Below are 22778 nucleotides of genomic sequence, written 5' to 3' on the forward strand. Positions count from 1 at the left end.
CTAGGACTGAAGTTTAAAAGTTTACTCAAAGAATACAAGCATGGAAAAACATAAGCCGGACCATCAGCATATAATTAGAAATAAATGGAGAACTCCGTAACGTTCCATAGAACATCCAGCATAGATTTTCCTGCTAAGAAAGGTCAAAGATGAGCCCCCAACAAAGAAAAGCAGGTCCTTTTATAGGACTTTAGACAAAGGATTTAATACTTTTACTACACAAGCACTTGTTTCTCAGGATGTGCACCAATGGGAATCAAGCAAGTAGAAACATTTTACTTCAGAATACATTTTAGGATTCTCTCACAATTCTACTACCTTACTCTCAGGCGTTCCCGGACTATTCGTGCAACATTTACTTGTTCCATATTATGTTTTTTGCTATGAGATAGTAAGGTTGTTCTTGATTAGGTACTTTGTTCTCAATGTGTCATGGGGAGATGTAGGCTTCTCTGTGTAATGCTCACATGTCTTTATTGCAGTGACAAACAACAACACGTGATCACGTGACATGTTACAATGTTATATCCACAATAGAAGTAGAGCGCAAAGCTGCCTTAAGTAAGCATGAACTTAATTTCTCATATATTAAGCACTACAAATCAGAAAAACAGATCCCATTTCTGTCAACTCACCTGCATTTGGCAGCTGTCACCCTCTTTTGCATGTATTCAATCACTTGGCAGTCAAAATACTTCCATAGACTTTAATGAGGTTACTTGCTTTTCAAACATATAACATCCTCTAAACATTTGTTAATTCTCCATTCACCCTCTTAAACATATAAGTTCACCTGCATTTTTGAGTCAAGTATTTGGCAGGTGCGAACAGGGTGGAAACAAACAATTGAGTACTGCACCACAGACACAGTCCTCTCCTTGCTAGCCCAGGTGCAGTTTAGTCTTTGGTGCAGCCTCTCTTCTTTAGGTCAAGGAACAGCAGGGGAGTCCATCAGTCCTTTCTCCAATGCAGACATGATCTGAGATCTGGGTATCAGCAGTGCAACTTTAATGCCCATAACTTGCCCTCGGGGATGTCGTGACTACTAGCCAATGAGCTACTAGGTTGGTCCCCTCCCACCTGATGACATCTGTGGCCTCTAGCTATCCCAGAGTGCAATGTTCTGCCCACTCCCAAGATGGCCAAATCCCTATCTCGGTGTGTGGAACTTGGTAGACCACTCTAGAGGTGTGGCTACCTGAGGGCTACTGTTTCCCCTCTTTGTCACCAATGCCAAGAAAAAAAGCAGCCCCTCTTGTGTGTGTCCAGCATTTGCCCTTCAAAGGCGGATTCCCATTTGAAACTCTTCTTTTGGGCTCCCATCCTGTTTGGCCTTCCTGCCAGGTAGAGGTAGTACCTCTTAGAGTTGCAGGCCCTTTGTGTTCCTTCCTGGGAGCTGTTCACACATCTCCACAGGAGGCAGAAAGCTATCTCATGGCCAACATCTGTAAATGATCACCGGAAAACTTGGGCAACAGAGTGTCAACTTTCTAATGTTGCCATTTACTTAAAAGTTACATTAACCCCTTCCGTGCTCCCGTCGGTCAACGGCCGATGGGAGCACTCCCTCCCTAGTGCTGCGAACGGCCAACGGCTGACGCAGCCTCGCCCACTCATTAGAACGCCCGCACCGTGGCGGAATGGCTGACGCGGTTAAGGTGTTAAACTTGACTTGGGCATTAGGTCGGGTTTAATGTAATGATTCTTTTGATACCTTGAAGTAACAACTTTAGTAGTCACATTCCGAAGTGAGCACAACTGAGTTGTCAGCGTGTAAATGTGAACTTGCCAACGGGCCTACTAGCCTTGCTACAGCAAAACTGAGAGTTTGAGGATTTTATTTTTAGGACACATATAAACTCTTGTCCTACTTTTTAATATGCCGGACCCTGCCTTAGGGTTTGATAGACTTAGCTTAGGTGTGACTTATATATATTAAAAAGGAAGGACTGGACTTCGTCATTAGTTTAAATCACTAAGTCGAGTTAGAAGTTAATACACTAATTTTCAAGTCAGCAATGGTAGGCCGGGAGTATTGCATTGCATTGTCAAATTCGTAGCAGCACAATAAGTATTGCAGTGCATGGGAGCCACTTTAAATAACAGGGCCTGAGTACCCCGGTACTGTATACATAGGTCTTATAAGTAAATTAAATTATTGCAATTGTGGGTGAGACAATGAAACATAGACATTTTAAGGGTCAGATCACTGGCACCAAGGACTGACTAGCAGGCCTTAGTGCACTCCCAGAGTACAAAAACCAAAATAGTCTCAAAGTACAAAAACCAGCATCATCATTCCAAAACTTTGGGGGTGGTCATTCATAAAGAGGCAATACCCTCCAAAACCAGTACTTAGGGCAGCAAAATGAGCTAAGAACAATAACCGTGCAGCCATTTTGGGAACATGCCAATGTCCTATCACAGAAAAAATAGTCTGTGTCAGCACATTTTGTATTTTGTCATCATTAAGAAAACGGTTTGTAAAAATTTGGCATTTTCTGAATACAGCAAATATGGGATTACAGAAACCTATGTTTGCTTTCAACATACGTAGCAACAATTTAAGGGACACACCCGACCCACAAAATTGATTTCTGATACTCCGGATGCACTCTGGTCATACCCAAGAGTAAAATGACTCTTCCCATGTCGCACATGTGGCATATGTCTTTTGACAACTCGCAGGACCTATATATACCTGAAACTGAAGATCCCATGGAAACTACACTGCTAGACCGGATAATCTACTTTAAATAAAATGGTAAAACATCTCTGTCACACACCAAAACAGATCCCCACTCCACATTTACAATTGTGAGTTTCCTCTGAGTTCTCTGCGACAGATATTTTGCAGTAGTTTATAAGAAGATCAGGAGCTATACATCACAAAATCAACAATCACAGTTATACTTACAGATGGGTCAATAAAGATAGGTTTTGGTCAGATTTAAGGGTTATATTCTTATTAAGAGTTTAGTAAGTTTTTCCTTTCTTTTTATTTCATTAGTTAAAGGCATAAATCAAATGACAGAATTGATAGCAAAAATATTGGTTATAACAAGTCATCAATAAGCAATACTATGCGTACCATATAGGAAAGAAATGCCTATTCTAAAGAATGGGGGGGAAATGGGTGTTAGCAAGAACCCATGAAGAGTTCAACTTCAGGAGTCCGGAGTAAAAGTGAGCATAAAGCTCAAGATCAATTAGTCAAAATCAGCTGAGCTTCCAATAAAGAGAGGTTCACAAAGCAAAATATGCATACAGCAGCAGTAGCGACTGCAATCAACAACAGGTCTGGTAGGGTAGGTGATCAGCATTCAGCCATCAGCATAAAGCCATTACCATTCAGGACGGGACAGTGGCAAATAGGTATAAGGGTCTGGTTCTGGCTGTGAGTGATGTGTTTACCTATTCTAGGAACACAATATAAACAGCTGGAAATAATGTTAAAATCCTTTTGTGTGGTCTTATTTTCTCCAGTTGACTCTTCCCGAGAACCATCTCGTTCTGTTCTTTCCCACATCCTTTCTCATCAGTCTTACAAAGGATCACTATGAAATGTGAAACAAAGTTTTAAACTAGATCTATGAATTAGGTCTTTTGATTATTAGACCTCCTTTCCCATTGACTTCAGCACATGCTAATATTCTAATAGAGCTAAACAATGGACGTATGTAAAATAAAACATTTTCAGCAACGAATATTATTCAGCATCACATGTCTTCATTATAAATCGGAAAGGAAATAAGTTAAACTATTAAGATTTTCTATTCATACATTGTATTAAACGTGTGAAAGAACATGAAGTAATTATATTCAATGATAAAGTGTTTCTAGAAAAAACATTTCAAAACATGATGATTAATCAAATATACTCCAATGCAATATGGTGTGGTGTTTCCCCCAAAAAAATATTACATGTCAGAATATGGTCAGCTATCAAGCATTTTGTGCATATCTCAGCACATTCCGTTTTTGCTGTTAAAATAATGAAGCTTGCTTTAACATTTTGAGGCCTTGCATCAATAAGTATAACTTGGTGCTAAGAAATTGCACATTTTAATGTGTCTGTACAAAATAATTGCACGTTAATATTACATATGCCTCTTTTACTATATTAATTTTATATTTTAATAAAAAGCCCTTTCAATGCCAACGCACAAATTGTAACAGTGAAGGACGAAAACCCACAAAGTCAACACAGGAGCACCGTACGTTGCCAAAAAAATCTACAAAATTGCCTAACCACTGTATAGAGAAGAGACATAATGAGGGCATGAAGAATTGGACTGTGATTGATATACCACAACCATCATTCCCAACCAAGGATCTTTCTGAATTCCTATTTCTGAAAGAACAAAGGTGGATTTTCAAGTTGGGTACGTATTTGAGGGAATTGAAAGATGAATTTTCTTGGACCAATCTGTGTTCATCCCCTACCCTCTGATAACATTCATGATCTGAAACGATTTTGAATGCCCGACCTATTGTAGATATTTTTTTAAGAGCATTGCTTTGATTGAACCCAAATTAATGCTTCATCCATATTTGCAGAGTAACCTCTCTATATTTATTCCACACATTTAGGAGTGACCATGCATTATAGGACTATGATGTTGTGACTAAGTAGGTTGCATCCTATGGGACAAAAATAAAAATAAGTTTCTTTGTTATACTCAAGGTGGAATATCTACACATATTTTTAGTAGTGAATATAATAACTTTTCAAATAATCATCACATGCACATTAGATCCATCACAAGTGAAGTTTAAAAAAATGATAAACTATGTTTGTTGTCCTAGTCTATAATTATCCTTGTTTGATAACCGTGTACTGTTTACGATTTCTTGCCCTCGGCATTCCTCTCATCCCATTCCTGACCCGGCATTCAAGAGAGTAGGGGACTGCATTTCCCATCATTCCTGTGCTATGTCCTGATTACATCATTTCCCTATCGGAAGGTAAAACACTTTATAAAAAACGCCGGGCGCTTGCCCGAGCCTCCTCGACTCAACAGGATGTACAGCACACAGAATAGCTAGCAAAGTTAAAGAAATCACTTGCTGACACTTAATTTTTGAACGACACTGTTCTTTTCTTTTTTTCTCCCCTTTTTCATCACAGGCATCTGTGGTGAATAAATGCATGTATCCCGGAGGAAAGATGACTGGTACAGGGTATGCTGCATAAGTCCCTTTATTCGCAAAGGGAGGATAAACTTCTACATACTATTCTCTGCCCCCACGTACTGCACCCCCTCTCACGCTCCCATGAGGCACAGCGCAGATCACGTGGGTGCAGAGCACTAGATTGCAACACCACATATCTCCCTCCTTTAATAACAATGCAACAGACATAAGAACACTAGTCCCAACTACATGACCGTCTTATCGGTGGATTGTGTGTGAGCACTTGTGCACCCCATTTCTGCGTGGTGGCCCCTCACCGGAGGAGTCCCGGGTGTCTGCATTGTCCACTCAGGGTGAGGATGGTGATGACCCCTTGGAGCTCTATGTGGTAAAGTCATTGTATCTTCTTGGTCGCACCACTCTTCTACCTGTGCGGGTGTGTGTGTAGGAGGCCTGCTCCTCGTGTGTTTCTCTTCCCTGGCAGTTGTCATGTGGGGTGGACCTCCCTTGCCTTGTTCCTGGTGTATCTACATTACCGGGTGTTTGGGGAGGTGTGTGTTATGCTGGGGCGGCGTTGTTTCTTTCACCAGCCGAATCAGTGCTGCCCCCTGTCTCCCCTTCCAGGCCGCCAGACTCGGAATTGTTGGTGGTAACGTAGTCGTCCAGATCCCTCGTCTTCTCTTGAGGGAGTGTCATGGAGGAGGATCCATTGGTTTGCCACTGTAGGACCTTGTTGCACTTTGCCATTCTGCTGTGAGACCATACTTTGCAATTGCTTAGTAGTGCTGAGCGGGAGTACTGTTCTTGAACTTCAAGGGGCGGGCTGAATTTGCTGTCACCTTTCTTGCCAAAGTGGCCCAGTTTCACTCTTACCCAGTCCCCTCGGGCTAAGGAGACTGCCCGCACTCCGTGATTCTTGTTGTAATTGTCCTTGTATATCTTTTGGGCTTTCTGTATGTTGCTTCTCACGACAGCTGGTGACCAGCGGCTTTAAAGTTTCAAGTCCATCCACCCCCAATTGTCCCTTGTGAACGGCTCTCTGCCACACAGGATCCCGAACGGTCTGTACCCAGTAAGGGTAGGGGTGATGCGATAGGCCCATACAGTGTTTCTGATTTCCATCTCCCAGTTCTTGCCCGCACCGATGGCTGCCTGTACTGAGCCCATTAGGACTCTGTTGAACCGTTCTGCTCGGCCATTGCTGGCAGGATGATATACTGGTGTGTGTTTGTTTCGGATGCCATTTCTTTGGAGGAATGCTGTCCACTTTTGGGAGGTGAACTGGGGGCCATTGTCGCTGGTGAGGACTCTTGGAATACCCTCCCTCAAGAATGTGTTTGTCAAGAAGGTGATGACTGCATCGGTGTCCACTTTTTTGCAGATCTCCACCTCCGACCACTTGGAGTATCTGTTGACGAGGACGATCACGCATTTGAGTACTCCCCACGAGTCCAGAATGGGGCCCAGGATGTCCACCGACAATTTTTCTCAATGGGTTTGTGGGCGTGTTTAATTCCCCCATCGGGGGTCTCAGCATCGTGTGTGCTTTGTCGGCGTTAGCGTAGTGTCTGCATGCTCGCACAAACCTTTCCAAATAGTTGTCCACTTCCGGCCACCAGTATGACTGTTTCACTCTTAGTTTGGATTTGACGATACTGAGATGGCCTTTGTGCAGTATGGTGAGGAGGCAGTCCATCACATCCTTCGGGGGAATGACTTTGTCACCTCTGAGGAGGAACGTGGCATCGTCGCTGAGGGATAACCCCTCATATACCTCCCAGCATCCGGAGATCGCCTTTCAAGTGTTTCTTCTCTGGCCAGCCCTGAGTGACGTAGGTCTTCACTTTGGAGAGATCTTGGTCCCGGTCGTAGGCCGTCTTCCAATCTTGCGCCCCTATGGTGGTCTCCTGGTCTGCAGTGAGCGCCACTTGGTATTCATCCCAACGGTCAGAGTGTGGGGCGTCCTCCATCCCGTCGACCGGCTGAGAAAGTTGGCTACTTTGTTCTTGTGGTTTGTGCGGAGTGTGAACTTGGATCCCCAGAGGTATTTTCGGAATTTCTCCATAGCCCAGATGGCAGGCAGCATCTCGTTTTCTATGACACTAAACTTCTCTTTGTTGGGAGCAAGAGAGCGGGATGCAAAGCCGATAGTGTCTTCCGTGTCTTCCGTGACTCGTTGCGACAGGACTGCTCCTATTCCCTTCTCGCTGCCGTCGATGTCAGGATGCTGGGGGCGGACCTGTCGAACCCTTGAAGTGGAATGGCTTCGCAGATGTCTTTTTTTGATTGTCTCGATTCTGCATCTGTGTCCGCCGACCAGTGGAACGTGGATTTGTCCTTCAGCAAGTGGGGTCTTGGTTGCGAAGTTCTTGACAAACTTGCTGTAGAATTCCGCCAACCCGAGGAATGATCTACTTCGTCCATGGAGCATGGTTTGGGTGCCGATCTAATGGCTTCGGCGTTGGCTCTCTTCGGAGAGATTCCATGTTCACCGATTTCATGCCCCAGGTATGTGACCTTGAGCAGGCCGAATCTGCACTTGTCCAGTTCAGCGGTGAGGCCATTGGTGGACAGGGTGTGCAGGACTGTTCTGAGGGTTTCATCATGTTCTGACTTGGTTCTCCCCATTACTAGGATGTCATCCTGGAAGTACAGGATATCAGGGCAGTCTTTGAACAGCATATACATGAGTTTTTGGAATACTGATGCTGCGGACGCTAGTCTGAAGGGCAGGCGCCGGAATCAGTAGCATCCGAAAGGGGTGATGAACGAGGTCAGCTTTCTAGACGAAGGGTGGAGTAAGACCTGATGGTACGCGGCGGTAAGATCTATGGTCAAAAACGCAGTTGATTCCGCTTGTTTTAGCTAGCATGTCGTTGATGCGTGGTAGGTGGAACTTGTCGACTAATATATTTTTGTTCAGTTCTCGAAAGTAATGCACAGGCGCACTTTTCCGTTAGGTTTGTGAGCAACTACTAAGGGCGCCAGCCACTCTGCGCTTTCGATGGGTTTGATGACTCCGTTGTCCTCCAGGCATTGTAATTCGAGTTGTACAACTTCCCTAGAGTTGAAGGGGATGTTCCGCACCTTGTGACCGATGGGGACTGCCCCGTCTTTAAGTTGGATTTTATGAGTGAACTTAGACAATTGTCCAATGGTCCCGCCGAAGACGTTGGGGAACTCTTCACAAACTTTGTCCACGTTGGGGCTGGGGCTTTCGCTGGTCATAAGTACTTGCGTTTTTCCGCCGGGGTTGATCTGGATGCCCAGCCCTCCTCGGTCGATCCATCCTAGGACCGAGGGTCCAGTTTCTGCTACATACAATTTGCCCGTGGTCTCCCGCCCCTTGATCTCGAAGTGTAGTTGTCGGAATCCTACCATCTTTTCACGTGTGAAGGTGACAGGATGTACATCCATCGGGTGTAGGTGACGCCCAAGTGTGCCGGCAAAGTCCTTGTCCCATATGTCTCTTTTTATGATTGTGACTGGGGACCCTGAGTCCGCCACCATGGATATTTGGATCCCCCTATGGACATGAGACAGGACTTTTTCCTCCTGGAGGTGCATTCGACGCCTAACACTTGGTTTTCTATGCACAGAATGCAATCTTCGTCTTCTTCTCCTTCTATCGTGTCGGGCTCCGAGTCGTACATGACACACTTGACTGCGGTGCTGCAGGGTCTCCGCCTGCAGACTTTACCGAAGTGTCCAGTCACGCCGCAAAAGGAGCACTCGACGTGGAAGGCAGGACATAATTTGTCATTGGCCATGTGCGTCTGGCTGCCGCACCTGTAGCAGGAGCTTTTTGAATAGGGAGAGGGCCAGGGGCCCTATCGAGGTTTTCGTGTGGAGTCAGCCAGACTTGTGTCCCATGGAGGGGCCTGGTTTGTCTCTGGGCGTGTCTTTGTCGCGTCTTTGTCGCTTATCTTGCACAACGTCGGTTTTGTGTCCTTTTTTTTCGCGGCCGACTCGCATCTTTTGGAGAGTTCCGCCCTTTTGACAATCGCTATGATTTCATGGAGGAGAGCCTCCCCACTCACCACAACTTCTCCTGCACGCTGATGTTGACCATGTGCATTATTATTTGGTCCCATCAGTTCGTCGTGCAGGTGTCCAAACTTGCAGTTTATGGCTAGTTTCTTGAGTGCTGCGACATAGTGTTCCACCGTCTCCGTGTCGCTTTGTTTGCAGTGAAAGAAATTGTACCTATCTATGGCTATACAGATAACCGGTGGTAGTGCCTTGATGGAGCGGGATAGAAAACAAAAATTTGTTTAAACCCATGAAGTCACACTTCCATAAATAAATTAATAATGCTAACAACTTGTGCTGTGTGTATAATAATTCAACCTAGTTTAAAGTTGCATACACAAAAGACATGTGGGAAACTAAAATGTGTGCTCATAAATGTGCATTATGTTGCATTCTCATGTATGTAGAAAATAATAAATTAATCTTGTCTATTGTCATGTCATAACTAATAGCAGCTGTTTTTAAAATAATGGCATGTGCTTATTTTGCTTCCCTTGTCTATGTGATGTCATTTCTACTATTCTAGGTGCACATAAGGTTTTATGGATTAATGAAGACAGGTAGATATAAAATGCTGCTTTATTTGTGCTTTACTGCTAGGTAATTTAGACTAATGGGTTAATTATTAGCAATGATGGGAGGCAACAGAACAAACTGTATTTCTTTCATTAATTATTCTTTGTGTTTGTTTATATAATAGTTTTACAAGAGAAGCTTAGAGAAGGCTGCAGAAAATAGTACCCTTTTAAAAGTGGCGCAGGGACGGTGGCGCAGAAAATTGACGCTTTCTGAAAGAGGCCTAATGATGAAAATGGCTCAAGTGAAAATAATTCCAAGAAGGATGGAAAAGGCCTCTGAGCTTTTATTTTGAAAGGTTTTGGATTGAACTGCTAAAAAGATGACTTTTTGGAGAAATTTGCTAACGTTTGCTAACGTGCCACGGGAGTTCAGAGCTGACTAAGCTCAAGGTTAAAAAGGAAGCTGTCGCTACAAAATGTAGCAGTCTAAGGAGAGCTGCCAAGACTTCTAAATGAACAATGGACTAGTGAATTTGCCCGGGCATGCAAGAAAGAGGTGTCACAGTTTACTGTGGTACGAGGTGGCTCAGCCAATGGAGAACTAGAATTCGTCTGCTGTAATGTGAAAAATAGTTAGCTCAGCTAAAATTAGGGTATAAGAATAGGTTCAGAGAACACATAGTTGGCTTACGCTCGAGAATTCTGGAGGACGATGTTATGCTGATGGACTTTACACGTGAGGAAAGAAATTTTTATTAATTACTTTATTACTAGGTGATGAGGGTAGAGACAGAGATATAGTTAGGATTTTGGAAAATGCTTAATTTTACTTATTTCTGCTAATGAATAATAATTCTTGATTTATGCTCTTTTAATTAATTCTGAATACATCTTTCTTTATGACTTTTTCTAATGCTTGTTTAATAAAATACCAAAACCTAAGTTTTTCTAGATGTGTTAAAATAAACTTTCTAAAATGACAAGCTGGTCTTGATTATTGCAGATGGTTTAAACAACTATATTTAGATCTTATCGCCTCATGATTCAAGCGCTCTATTGTTGTTATGGGCCTAGTGTTGTAGTGTAAGTTTTGTGGTAGTAGATAGTGTCATTTGTGAAATATTTTGGTGAGAGCGCTGGATCAATTTCTGGTAGCCATCGGACGGTTTATATATGTTGTTTTTGACATACATGTTACATGCATGATACATATATGTTGGTAAATTCATAGGATTAAGTTTTAACACATGTTGAGTTTGTTTATTTTGTGCTATGTGTGTACCGGTACAAAAACTGTGTGATGAGAAGGTAGTCATGCAGAATATCTGATCTGTTTCTGTGATATCGCCGAGTATCACTGTTGGTATCGCCGTGTACCAGAAGTATTGTCGCCGTGCAATACAGTGTTGTCGCCGTGCAACACAGTTTTAGGGCTAGGTGTGAATCTTGTAATAGTGAGGGTTTTCTAAGAAATTAGAGCAGCATGAGAATAGGGACAAAGCGCCTTCCATAAAACTCACTGTGATAAGAGTATTAGTTATATTCAAGCTTGAGTGAAGGGCAGGGTAATGTCGGTGCATGATTATCTATAAACAGGTGAGAGTCCTGTACGGGTACATGTTTTATATCTATAAACAGGTGAGAGCCCTGTACGGATAACGGTGTTATTTTGCTAACGGTGCATGATTTCTATAAACAGGTGAGAGTCCTGTACGGATTTCATGTGTGACTGAAGTTAGGGAATTTTCAGTGTGAAAGTGCGTGATTGTTTTGTAAGGTATGTTCAAGTGGAACTCTTAGATACTTTCACTTCGCGGTGGGTTCAGAGCAAAATGAGTTCATATTCTTACGTGTTAGAAGGGTAGGGTAAGAGTTGCTCTACTGGCAAATGGAAATTATCCTTAGTGTGAATAGCGCCGTCTATTCCGAAGTGTGGATACTTGAATGTATGTAAACTATCCTAATTAGAGAAGCAGACAGATGTGTTTCGTTTTATATATTGACTAAAATGTACCAAAAGTAATTTTAAGGTACTTAGGAAAGTTCAGGATAAAGTCTATACCATTCTAAGACTTTCTAAAAGTATTGTGCAGTGTTTAAATACATTTAAAAGCTCTGCACGCTAATAAAATTCAATTGAAAAGTATTCAGCATAGTTGAAAAGTATAAAAAGGTAAACTGTGCTAATTTAAAACATTCAGGAGCATTTTAGAATGTTTTGTGTTAATTAGGCAATAATTAAGGTATTCCACGTTATTAAACTCGTTAAAATAAGTAAAAAGCGATTAGTATTGATTTTATAAACATTACACACTTTAATTATAATAATAAACTGTTCTCCGTAGTTTAAAACCATTAAAATGTGCCCCGATCGAAAATTGTAAGGGAGGGGCTGGTTTTAGGAGTGAGACCGTGTGAGGAGAGACAGAAGCTGCAGCAGCTGCCTACGTCAGAGCTTGCCGCGCTCTGATTGGCTCAAGTGTCTGGAGCATCATAGCAAAGCAGCGCTATGATTCGCTAAAATGTTTTAGAATAGTCGCGCGTGATTGGCTAGCGGGCGTCTTCACTTCATGTCAAGTTATTCATAAATTATAAATATCCCCGTTTTTGTTCCCTTCCTCACCGCGCTATTGTGGTAAAAGGGAGCAGCTGTGTGAGCCTGTGACGCTATCATTTAAAAGAAGAGCATAGTGCACTCTGTTAAAATTTATTTTTGTGAGGGAGGGGCTGTTTATTGTGTGAGAAGCACTGAGGGGAGAGCTGCGAACTGCAGCGACTGTCTACGTCAGCCGCCGCGGTCCTGATTGGTTAAAATGTCGGCGCGTCATAAAGGAGTAACGCTGTGATTGGCCGACAGCGTTTTAATGTTTAAAATTAGATTATCCGTGATGTTTTGCAGGAGTTCCAAAGTTTAAATGGACACACATACGAAATAAAATTAAGTGCCCGTTTTGTTTTCTGTCCTTATCGCGCTGTTGTAAATCTTTTCGAAGCGCGAGGAGAGAAAGTGTCTTCACGAGGGAGCCGGGTTTCCATTTGTGGAAGTCCCGTCAAGTCACAGAAAAGGCCGCGCACCCATTGGCTATTGACGCGTAGCGTCATACCAGGGCCGCGACCCTATTGGTTAAGGCTCTGTAAGCCCCGCTCTGATTGAGCGAGGCTCTATGAACTACGTGTAGGTGCTTGAAATAAGGGTATAAATGATCGTTTTGGCATCTTATTCCTTGAAGCGTTAAGCAAACTACACTTAAAATAAAATAAAAGTAATTGCACATTGAAATAAAAATAATACATAATAGCGAGGGAGAGGGGAGAGAGAACAGCTGCAGCGCCTACCGCCGCGCTGCCATTGGTTGGAAGACCGACGTGTCATGCACGGAGCCGCGCTCTGATTGGGCAGAGCTCCGTGTGTGGTCTAGAGACTGTTGCAAGGGGGAGCGGCGCTCTAGTCGAGCGGGGTTCTGAAAAAGCCTTTGCGTATTAATACGCTGTATTCTTTTAGCCTGCTAGCCTCCCTCGATATTATAATAATTACGAGGAGGGCCGCGCTGTAATTAAATGAGGTCCGTCGCGTCAAAGCAAAACATCGCAGCATCACTGAAGGGCTGTACACCCATTGGCTGATGACGCGCAGCGTCATAAGGGAGCCGCGACCTGATTGGTTGAGGCTCGAGTGTGGGCTTTGTGACTGCTGCCTGCCGAGGAAGTATCTTGTAATTGATTAAATAAATAAAACACCGTTTTAGCTACTTTTCTTCCACGCGCTAATGTTATAAAAGAGAAGCCTTTAGTAGATAATGCAAGTACACTCTAAATAAAAATTAAATAGATAAATTAAATATTGCCGCTTTGTTTTCCTTTTTACCTGCGTTATTGTTCATTCCAACAGCTGATGTGTAAAATTGTAAGTATCACATTGTAATTGACTGGAACTGCCAAATTTAATTATAAATGTCCCCAATTTGGTTTACTCTATTGAGGCAAATTGTAGAGAACTAAAAGCCACAGAAGTTCTGTGTTTTAAAGCAGCTGTGCTTTGATTGAGCAAAATACCAAGAACGTTATCGTGGAGCAGCTCTCTGATTGATTGGGGCTGTTTACAATTGTTCATGCTTTAAATTCATTGTAGACGCGCTATCCTTTTTGTGTCACAGCTGATGTGTGACGAGCGCGAGGGAGACTGTATTAGCAGCAGTGTGCGTTTCAGCCTCACATTAAATGTTGAGCTGGTATTGTAGGTGAGGTGTTGGGCGCAAGGGGAGAGAAGGACTGCAATAGTGGCATAGCGTTGTGGCTGCAGCCGTGCTGTGATTGGCTGGGGCGGGTTAATGTTTCCGAGTAGATTATATTGTTTGGGTGGCTCCTGAGTGGAGTATTTAGAATATTACATTAAAAGTACTTTAGTGTAGGTGATCAAAGTTAATATAAAATAATAATTTTAAGCAAGCAAATAGATTATACAATTTGGAACATTAGGAATTAAGTATTAAGGTAGGTTACCACAGCAACTACCGTGGTATAAACAAAATTAAGAAGTTGATTGACAAATTAATTAGTAAAAAGATTGTGCAATATAATTAAATAAATAATTATTTCTAAGCAAATTTTACTGTATTTACTGGTGTAATTAAGAAAAATGCGCTGTGTTCAAGGTGGCAACTAGAAATTTTATGTAAATTAAGGCAAATTAGGTTTCCTTTTTCCACAGGTATATGTTGCAGAAGGTGTGTAAGTGAAAAATTAAGTACATTTAAAACACATGTGATTATATGTTGGTATTATTGTTATAAATAAATATTTTGCATTGCTATTGTTTTTGCAAATTGATAATTTTTCTTTACAGGTTAATTATAATTAGTGATACAGGTAAATTAGGAGAAATATTAAATTGACCAAATTATAAGAATTTTCTACACCTGATAGTGTTAAATTAATTAATTAATTGATCAGCAAGCACTGCAAGGCAAATTAAGAGAGTACGTTTACCAAATTAATTAGCAAAAATGTCTTCTTTGTATAAGAAAATGAAAAGGGTTGTAGCCAAATGTGAGAGTAAATTAAAGATTCCCAAATTAGCGAAAATAAATAATAAAGGTGTCAGAGTAGAAAATGTTGATCAGTGTAAAATTGATGTTGTAAATATGGATCAGAACAGAAATTCAAGAAGACCCCCAGAACAGATTAATGTAACATCAAAAGTACAAGCTCAGACTTCTACAAAAAACGATGCAATTGAAAAACATGATGAGATGCTTGGTATATCTGGAATTAATATTCCTGATTATGTAAATTCATCAAATGATTTGAAGGAGTCCATGAAAATTATGGAAACAGAGATAGTTCCTGTACTTAGAAAAGATGAAATTAATTCCGCAATTTTAAAAGTCCCATTAACTGAAAAGGTTTATTCCATTGTACTTGAGATTGAACTAGTAGGGATTACAGATCAGCAAGAAACAGAGATGACTTCAGTTCTGGTAAGTGAGAAGTCTGACATTGACCTAATTGAATTAATACAGCCTGATGAGTCAAAATTATGTTCAAAGGAAAAGGAGTTTGAAATAAATGAGCTGAATGAACAGCTACAAATACAGCGACAGGTAATGGTTCAGCAGAATGACATGGCTTCATCGCCATTACAAATTTTTGTTAATGAACAGATAGACAATGCAGATACAGGATTAAATAAAGAACAGGAAAACAGTCCAAAAGGATTAAATGCACTTCCAGAATGTTGGAATGAAAATAATGTTCTTTTGAGTGAAGACATCAAAGTAAAGGACACAATTGATCAACAGATTGAAACATTGACTTCTGCAGGTTCACTTAACAGAAATGCAAATTTAATTAAAAGATTGATTGATGATATTCAATTGGCAGAAAGGTTTGCTGTCGTGATATGTGCAGCATACAAAATGAATGATGAACATGCTTTGAGTTCACTAATACTAACATCTGTAGTTGAAACATGGCAAGTAGTCAAAGGCTTACAAGATGAAGCAACTCATGAGGAGAAAAACACATGGTTGAGAAACACATGGTTGAGAATAGATTTTAGACAGCGAGATGAGGATGAGATTTGGATACACAAAAATGACAGAGTAGTTTTGCTAAATAGCATGATTATTGTCATAGACAGAATGTACCATAAAATTGCAGAATTTCTTTACCAGAGGTGTCTGACATATCAGCAAGTGAACACAATTAAGAGAACAGTTGTGAGAATGGGAACAGAATTACAGGAGAGTGGTTCATTGACCAGATTACAAATGGATTTCTGTGAGATGTCACTGCATTACAAACTGTGCTACATTTTTGTGATTTACTGTTTGATTACAAAATGGGTTGAAACATTTCAGATGAGACGTAATGATGAAATTACTGTTGCAAAGTTATCAGATAACAGAAAACATATCGAAAACAGATTGCTCCAATGTACAGATAGAACAGAAATTTCAGATGTTGAGGAGCATGAGAACCGTACTATAAAAGTCAGAGATGCAAAAATGTGCCTAGCTGCAGGTACAAAGTGGACAGATATCCTTCCACTTGTTTTGATGTTTCTGAGAAGTACTACTGATAAAAAGACAGATTTAAGTCCACGTGAGATTATGATGGACAAGGTCATGAGACAGACATTCATACCAGAGAAAAGAATGATGTCTATCAATGATAGCATCAATCTGGAGAACTGCAGGAATTTATCAGATGAAATGATTTCTGTGTTTGATGAAGATGAAACTGAAGTGCAAACAAGAGAAAAAGAGCAAGTACTTGATCTGTTACCAGGTAAAAGAATCAGGAAAAAGGTTCGTCTAAAAAGAAATTGTATAGTGCCAAGGTGGCAGAAAAGGAGGCTAGTCAGTCTTGTCACGACAAATGCAGAGAAGTGCAAAAGACTGAAGAGGTGGATTGACACTGGCCATACTTTTCGTGTAACTACACCTGAAAATCCTGATGAGGATAGTGTCACAACTGTTGATTCAGATTCTGAAGAAGAGCCTGAAGAGAATCCAGATCTTGAAGATCGACAAGTTGGTCGACATCTGGAGAACACGAAAAGAAAACAAGCCTTGATTGAAGAAGACTTGAAAGTTGTGACAGAAGACTCAGAAAATGATGGAAATCTGCCAGAAAAAGAAGCAGAAGAAGAATGTGATCAGATTATGATTCAAGACCAGGAGAGTATTGAAAAGCAGAAAAGTAGCTCTGAAAGCAGGAACAAGAATTCTGAAACTGGGAAGTTGAAGGTAATTGAAGAAGAAAATGAATTGCCAAGTACCAGCTACAAAGATGACGTTCCTAATGGAGTGAAGCTGCTGAGTAAAGAAGTACCTGAGTCCAGAATGAAAATATCTGACACTGAAACTGATGAAAGTGATGAAGATTCTGAAATAAGAAAATTCAGAAAAGGAGCTTGGAGAACAGAATGTAATGTGACCAAGCAAAAGAAGAAATTACTAAGAAAAAGTGATAACTGGCCAGGAGAAAATGAAGGCCTAAAATTCAAATTGAGATACAGATCAAAGAAACAGATTGATGAAAAATCAAGTCAAAAGGATTCTGAAAAGAAAAGTGAGGCAGGAAAGAAAATAGAAGTGATACCTGTAATGGAGGTAAATAGTCACAGTCAGGAAAAGATTGAAAACAAAAGTGACAATGATTGAAGTACATACCTGTTAAATTTTAGGTATTCTGTTTTTGGCATAAGGCTGAAGAAATCTTGTTAGGTGACACAAGGTCGAAGAAATACTGTTAGCTGAAAAATTAATTTGTGACATTAGGTCGAAGAAAAACTGTTAGAAGGTTTAAAGAGTATTAAAAAAAAAAAAAAAAAAAAATATTTGAAAAAGGGGGGTGTTAGAAATTTTTAGAAAATTTAGGTAACATTTTTAAAAATTTTGTTTTATTTTTCTTTGCAAGCTTAATGCAAATATAATTCTGCTTTGGTTAATTTAGGTTATTGTTCTTTTAGAAATTAACAAGGAGAAGTTTAAAGTTTATATGACAAGCAAGATACAGACATTTTATTAGTTATAGTTTTTACAACACTTTTGTTGAATCTTAGTTGCATGTTACACAAGAGAATGAAATAGAACTAGAGGGGTTTCTTAAAACTCAATATGAGAATTGTAGATAAACTGATAAGATAAGTCTTTAGAAATACTAACACAGGTGAAATTGAATCATGTTCATCTTAGATAAAATCTTTGCTAAATTTTTGGGTGCTGGTGTGGTGATTTGTTAATCACCAGATGAGGGAGTTGATGGAGCGGGATAGAAAACAAAAATTTGTTTAAACCCATGAAGTCACACTTCCATAAATAAATTAATAATGCTAACAACTTGTGCTGTGTGTATAATAATTCAACCTAGTTTAAAGTTGCATACACAAAAGACATGTGGGAAACTAAAATGTGTGCTCATAAATGTGCATTATGTTGCATTCTCATGTATGTAGAAAATAATAAATTAATCTTGTCTATTGTCATGTCATAACTAATAGCAGCTGTTTTTAAAATAATGGCATGTGCTTATTTTGCTTCCCTTGTCTATGTGATGTCATTTCTACTATTCTAGGTGCACATAAGGTTTTATGGATTAATGAAGACAGGTAGATATAAAATGCTGCTTTATTTGTGCTTTACTGCTAGGTAATTTAGACTAATGGGTTAATTATTAGCAATGATGGGAGGCAACAGAACAAACTGTATTTCTTTCATTAATTATTCTTTGTGTTTGTTTATATAATAGTTTTACAAGAGAAGCTTAGAGAAGGCTGCAGAAAATAGTACCCTTTTAAAAGTGGCGCAGGGACGGTGGCGCAGAAAATTGACGCTTTCTGAAAGAGGCCTAATGATGAAAATGGCTCAAGTGAAAATAATTCCAAGAAGGATGGAAAAGGCCTCTGAGCTTTTATTTTGAAAGGTTTTGGATTGAACTGCTAAAAAGATGACTTTTTGGAGAAATTTGCTAACGTTTGCTAACGTGCCACGGGAGTTCAGAGCTGACTAAGCTCAAGGTTAAAAAGGAAGCTGTCGCTACAAAATGTAGCAGTCTAAGGAGAGCTGCCAAGACTTCTAAATGAACAATGGACTAGTGAATTTGCCCGGGCATGCAAGAAAGAGGTGTCACAGTTTACTGTGGTACGAGGTGGCTCAGCCAATGGAGAACTAGAATTCGTCTGCTGTAATGTGAAAAATAGTTAGCTCAGCTAAAATTAGGGTATAAGAATAGGTTCAGAGAACACATAGTTGGCTTACGCTCGAGAATTCTGGAGGACGATGTTATGCTGATGGACTTTACACGTGAGGAAAGAAATTTTTATTAATTACTTTATTACTAGGTGATGAGGGTAGAGACAGAGATATAGTTAGGATTTTGGAAAATGCTTAATTTTACTTATTTCTGCTAATGAATAATAATTCTTGATTTATGCTCTTTTAATTAATTCTGAATACATCTTTCTTTATGACTTTTTCTAATGCTTGTTTAATAAAATACCAAAACCTAAGTTTTTCTAGATGTGTTAAAATAAACTTTCTAAAATGACAAGCTGGTCTTGATTATTGCAGATGGTTTAAACAACTATATTTAGATCTTATCGCCTCATGATTCAAGCGCTCTATTGTTGTTATGGGCCTAGTGTTGTAGTGTAAGTTTTGTGGTAGTAGATAGTGTCATTTGTGAAATATTTTGGTGAGAGCGCTGGATCAGTGCCTGTCTAAGTTGTCTAGCGCGTGTTGAAATACGTCTTCATCTGTGGCTGTCCTTGGCTTCTTTACCATGTTCTCATACACCCGTAGACCCTCCGGTCCGAGATTGTGAAGGAGTATCCTCTTCCTGCGTTTGCTAGAGAACGCTTCTTCGCCTTCATCTTCTAGGGCCGATAGGTAGTTCAGAAAGTACCCCTTCCAGTCCGCCCACTTCATGGCAGGTTCACAAGGCTTAGGGAGGAACGGCACGTGGTTGGTCAATGAGAAGGTCTGGGCACACATCTTGCTGGCTGGAAGTGTGTCCTCTTGGGAGGGTTGTCAGTGGGGTGCCAGGCTGACGGTGGTGGCTGAGGTGGTGGGACCTGCAGGTGCACCTGGTGGGGCTCATTCGGGCCATCCTGGGAAGCTGTGTGGAGGTCCTTGGTGCGCTGGCAGTGTTGGGGCACCTGGGTTGCGTCCTCTTCAGTACGCAAATAGGTAAGAAGAAGCTGCGTGGTCCAATTGTGGAGGCATCGCAGCAATGGGAGGCCTGGTACACACTAAGGCAGGAGGGCAGTGCTGAGGCGCACGTGCTGTGTGCGGCCTCGTGAGTGCCGGTATTTCACTATTTGTGACCCTTGCTGTGCTGTGGCAGGGTGAGTGTGTAGAAGGTGGCAGGCTCCTGACAGCATGGAGCCGCACTCGTGCTGTGCGCCTACCTTGAAGTAGGGATAGCGCTGCTTCAGGGCGGGTGACTGTTGAACACCACCCCAACCTCCCTCTGCGAATCTAGATGCCGCGCCTAAGGCTGCAAAGGGTGCAGCGCTGGACACATCGATGGCGGCGGGGTCCTCCGCGGCTCGTCGCCAGCCTGTGGTGATTAAATGCACGTACCTCGGAGGAAAGCTGACAGGTACAGGGTATGCTGCATAAGTCTCTTTATTCACAGAGGGAGGATGAACTTCTACATACTATTCTCTGCCCCCACGTACTGCATGGCCTTTCACGCTCCCATGAGGTACAGCGCAGATCATGTGGGTACAGAGCACCATACCGCAGCACCACAGTATCCTAGGAGTTTAGCAGGTTCGCAGCCAATAATGCCCAACAATATTTTTGCTGTCAAACATGCTGAGAACCTGAAAGAGCTATAAAGCGTACATTTCTCAGTTTTTAACCTAAATTTCATATCAAGAAGAGATTCCTTTTTTTTTTTTTAAATTTTTTTTATTGAGCATTCTTTAGATATACAACAATAATATGGAAAAAGAAAATATATAAATAAACGCAGCAAGGCTGAACATAATACGTTAAATACAAAAAATACTAAAACAATTGTTGATGAACATTGCAATTTTGGATGTGGTAGATATGTGGCAGATACAATAATACATTAATGAAAAAATTGGCTATGAGTAAACAGTAAACCTATAGAAAAAAAAATAGCAATACCTCATTTTCCAACTCGACGCCTCTGAATAGAGGTGATAGCTATTTCTAGCTAGTTTGAATAGCTTTGTAGTCAGGCCCTTTGTTGTTCATACCAGTTAGCTACGGAGGCCCAGATCAATTCCCCTTTAGCTCTAGATTTTTTCCCTCTGGTTTTGTATATCGCTATTTCTTGTTTGTATATAGCCAGGAGTCTATTAATCCATCCCTGGAATGTAGGGGCCTCTGTATCCTTCCAGCGGGCTGCTAAAATAATTCTGTATATAGCGGTAGATAAGTAGATCGTATAGATTTCTGAGTTGTTGAGTTCTAGGGAGCTATCAAAGCCTAATATAAACAAGGTTGGTGAGGTTTGGATCTCCCGACCAAAAATCTCAGTCCAGTATTTACCTATACTTTCTTTTAGTTGTTTAAGTTTCGGACAGTCGTAAAACATATGTATTAAATTTGCGGGGCCAAGTGCACATCTAGGGCATTTATCGTGACTAGCCTTACCCCATGAAAATAATTTAAATGGTGTGTAATATAAATTACATACCGTTTTATAGATTTGGGCTTTTAGATTACTTGCAAGTATAACCTTAGAGGATAGTTGTAGCACCATATCTATGTCAACGTTAGGATTATTTAATTTGTTAGCCCAGCTATCTTCTATTCTATCGAGATCATCCGGGTGGTTGTTTATAAGGATCCCATATATATCGCTAATTCTAATTGAAAATTTTTGCATCAGGTTTAGTAGTGATGGCGACTGTAGCTCGGTATTTGTAATGTATTGTCTTAATGATGTGTAAATTTGAATACATTTAAGGTAGTCTGCGGGATGAATCTGATATTTAAGGCGTAATTCGTCAAATGTTGTTCTACCATCTGAGTTTAGGAAATCGCCAATAGTGACAATACCTAAATTTTCCCAACGCTTAGTGATGTTATCATTAAGATACTGGGGGATTATAAAGCTATGCCATAAGGGTGTATAATTAGTATGTTTGGGTATTGAAAGTATTTTAGTAGCTCTGGTCCAGATTTTATATGCATCTGTGACTATCTTAAATTTAATCTTTTTATAATATGATGGCTCAATTTGTCTTAACAGTAATCCTCGTGCTGTATTTCCTAGTGTGAGTTCGTAGATAGAAGGGATATTATGCAGAGATCTGTTTTGGTCTGATTTTTTAGATGTGATTAAAAAGGCCATCTGTTGTAAGATGGCGGCCCACATATAGTAGGTTAGATTTGGCACTGCTAATCCACCACGGGCTGTTGGCAACACCAATTTGGTTATGGCCCTTCTTGTCTTCCCATAGTTCCAAATAAATGATGTTATTACTTGGTCTATCTTCTTCATATAGGTATTGTCGATCAGAAAAGGGATTGCTCGGAATAGATATAATAGTTTTGGAAAAATTGTCATTTTAATATAGTTGGTTCTACCAATTATGGATAGATGGAGGTTGTTTACTCTAAGAAGATCTTTTTTTATTTTAGTAACTAGGGGGTCATAGTTTAATGTAATGATGTCATTAGTATTAGGTGAGATGGTAACCCCTAAGTACTTCGCGTTTGCTACTCTATATTGGCCTGTGTATGGGGTGTTATCGGTACAGACTACCATTGTTTTGTCTGATTTAATGAGTAGCCTGAATACAGACCAAATATTCGAGTGACTACTTCTATTTCATCTATGGCCTCAGTAGGGTTGGTAGTTAGAATCGCTATGTCATCGGCATAGGCGAGTATTTTGGTATTATATATACTTGTTTTTACTGGAATTATCGCTGGTGATGTTAATAGTTTAATAATTAATGGGTTGATGTATAGTGAAAATAAGAGTGGAGAACACGGACACCCTTGTCGTGTCCCTCTCTGGATATTTATACTTTCAGACTCACAGCCTCCGGTCAGGATTTTAGCTTTAGGTTCTGCATATAGGGCTTTTACTGATTTT

General features: G+C 40.6%; 1 long non-coding RNA gene across 1 annotated transcript in view; it reads right to left on the reverse strand.

The window, feature by feature from the left end:
- Positions 1–3139: 3139 nt before the first annotated feature.
- The window catches only part of LOC144761379 (uncharacterized), a 179368-nt gene continuing 159729 nt past the window's right edge, over positions 3140–22778 (reverse strand). Inside the window, exon 3 of the long non-coding RNA XR_013595696.1 lies at positions 3140–3557. This is a non-coding gene — a long non-coding RNA (uncharacterized LOC144761379). The remainder of the gene's footprint in view (positions 3558–22778) is intronic.

The sequence above is a fragment of the Lissotriton helveticus genome, chromosome 6, assembly GCF_964261635.1.
Source record: "Lissotriton helveticus chromosome 6, aLisHel1.1, whole genome shotgun sequence".
Taxonomy (NCBI): domain Eukaryota; kingdom Metazoa; phylum Chordata; class Amphibia; order Caudata; family Salamandridae; genus Lissotriton; species Lissotriton helveticus.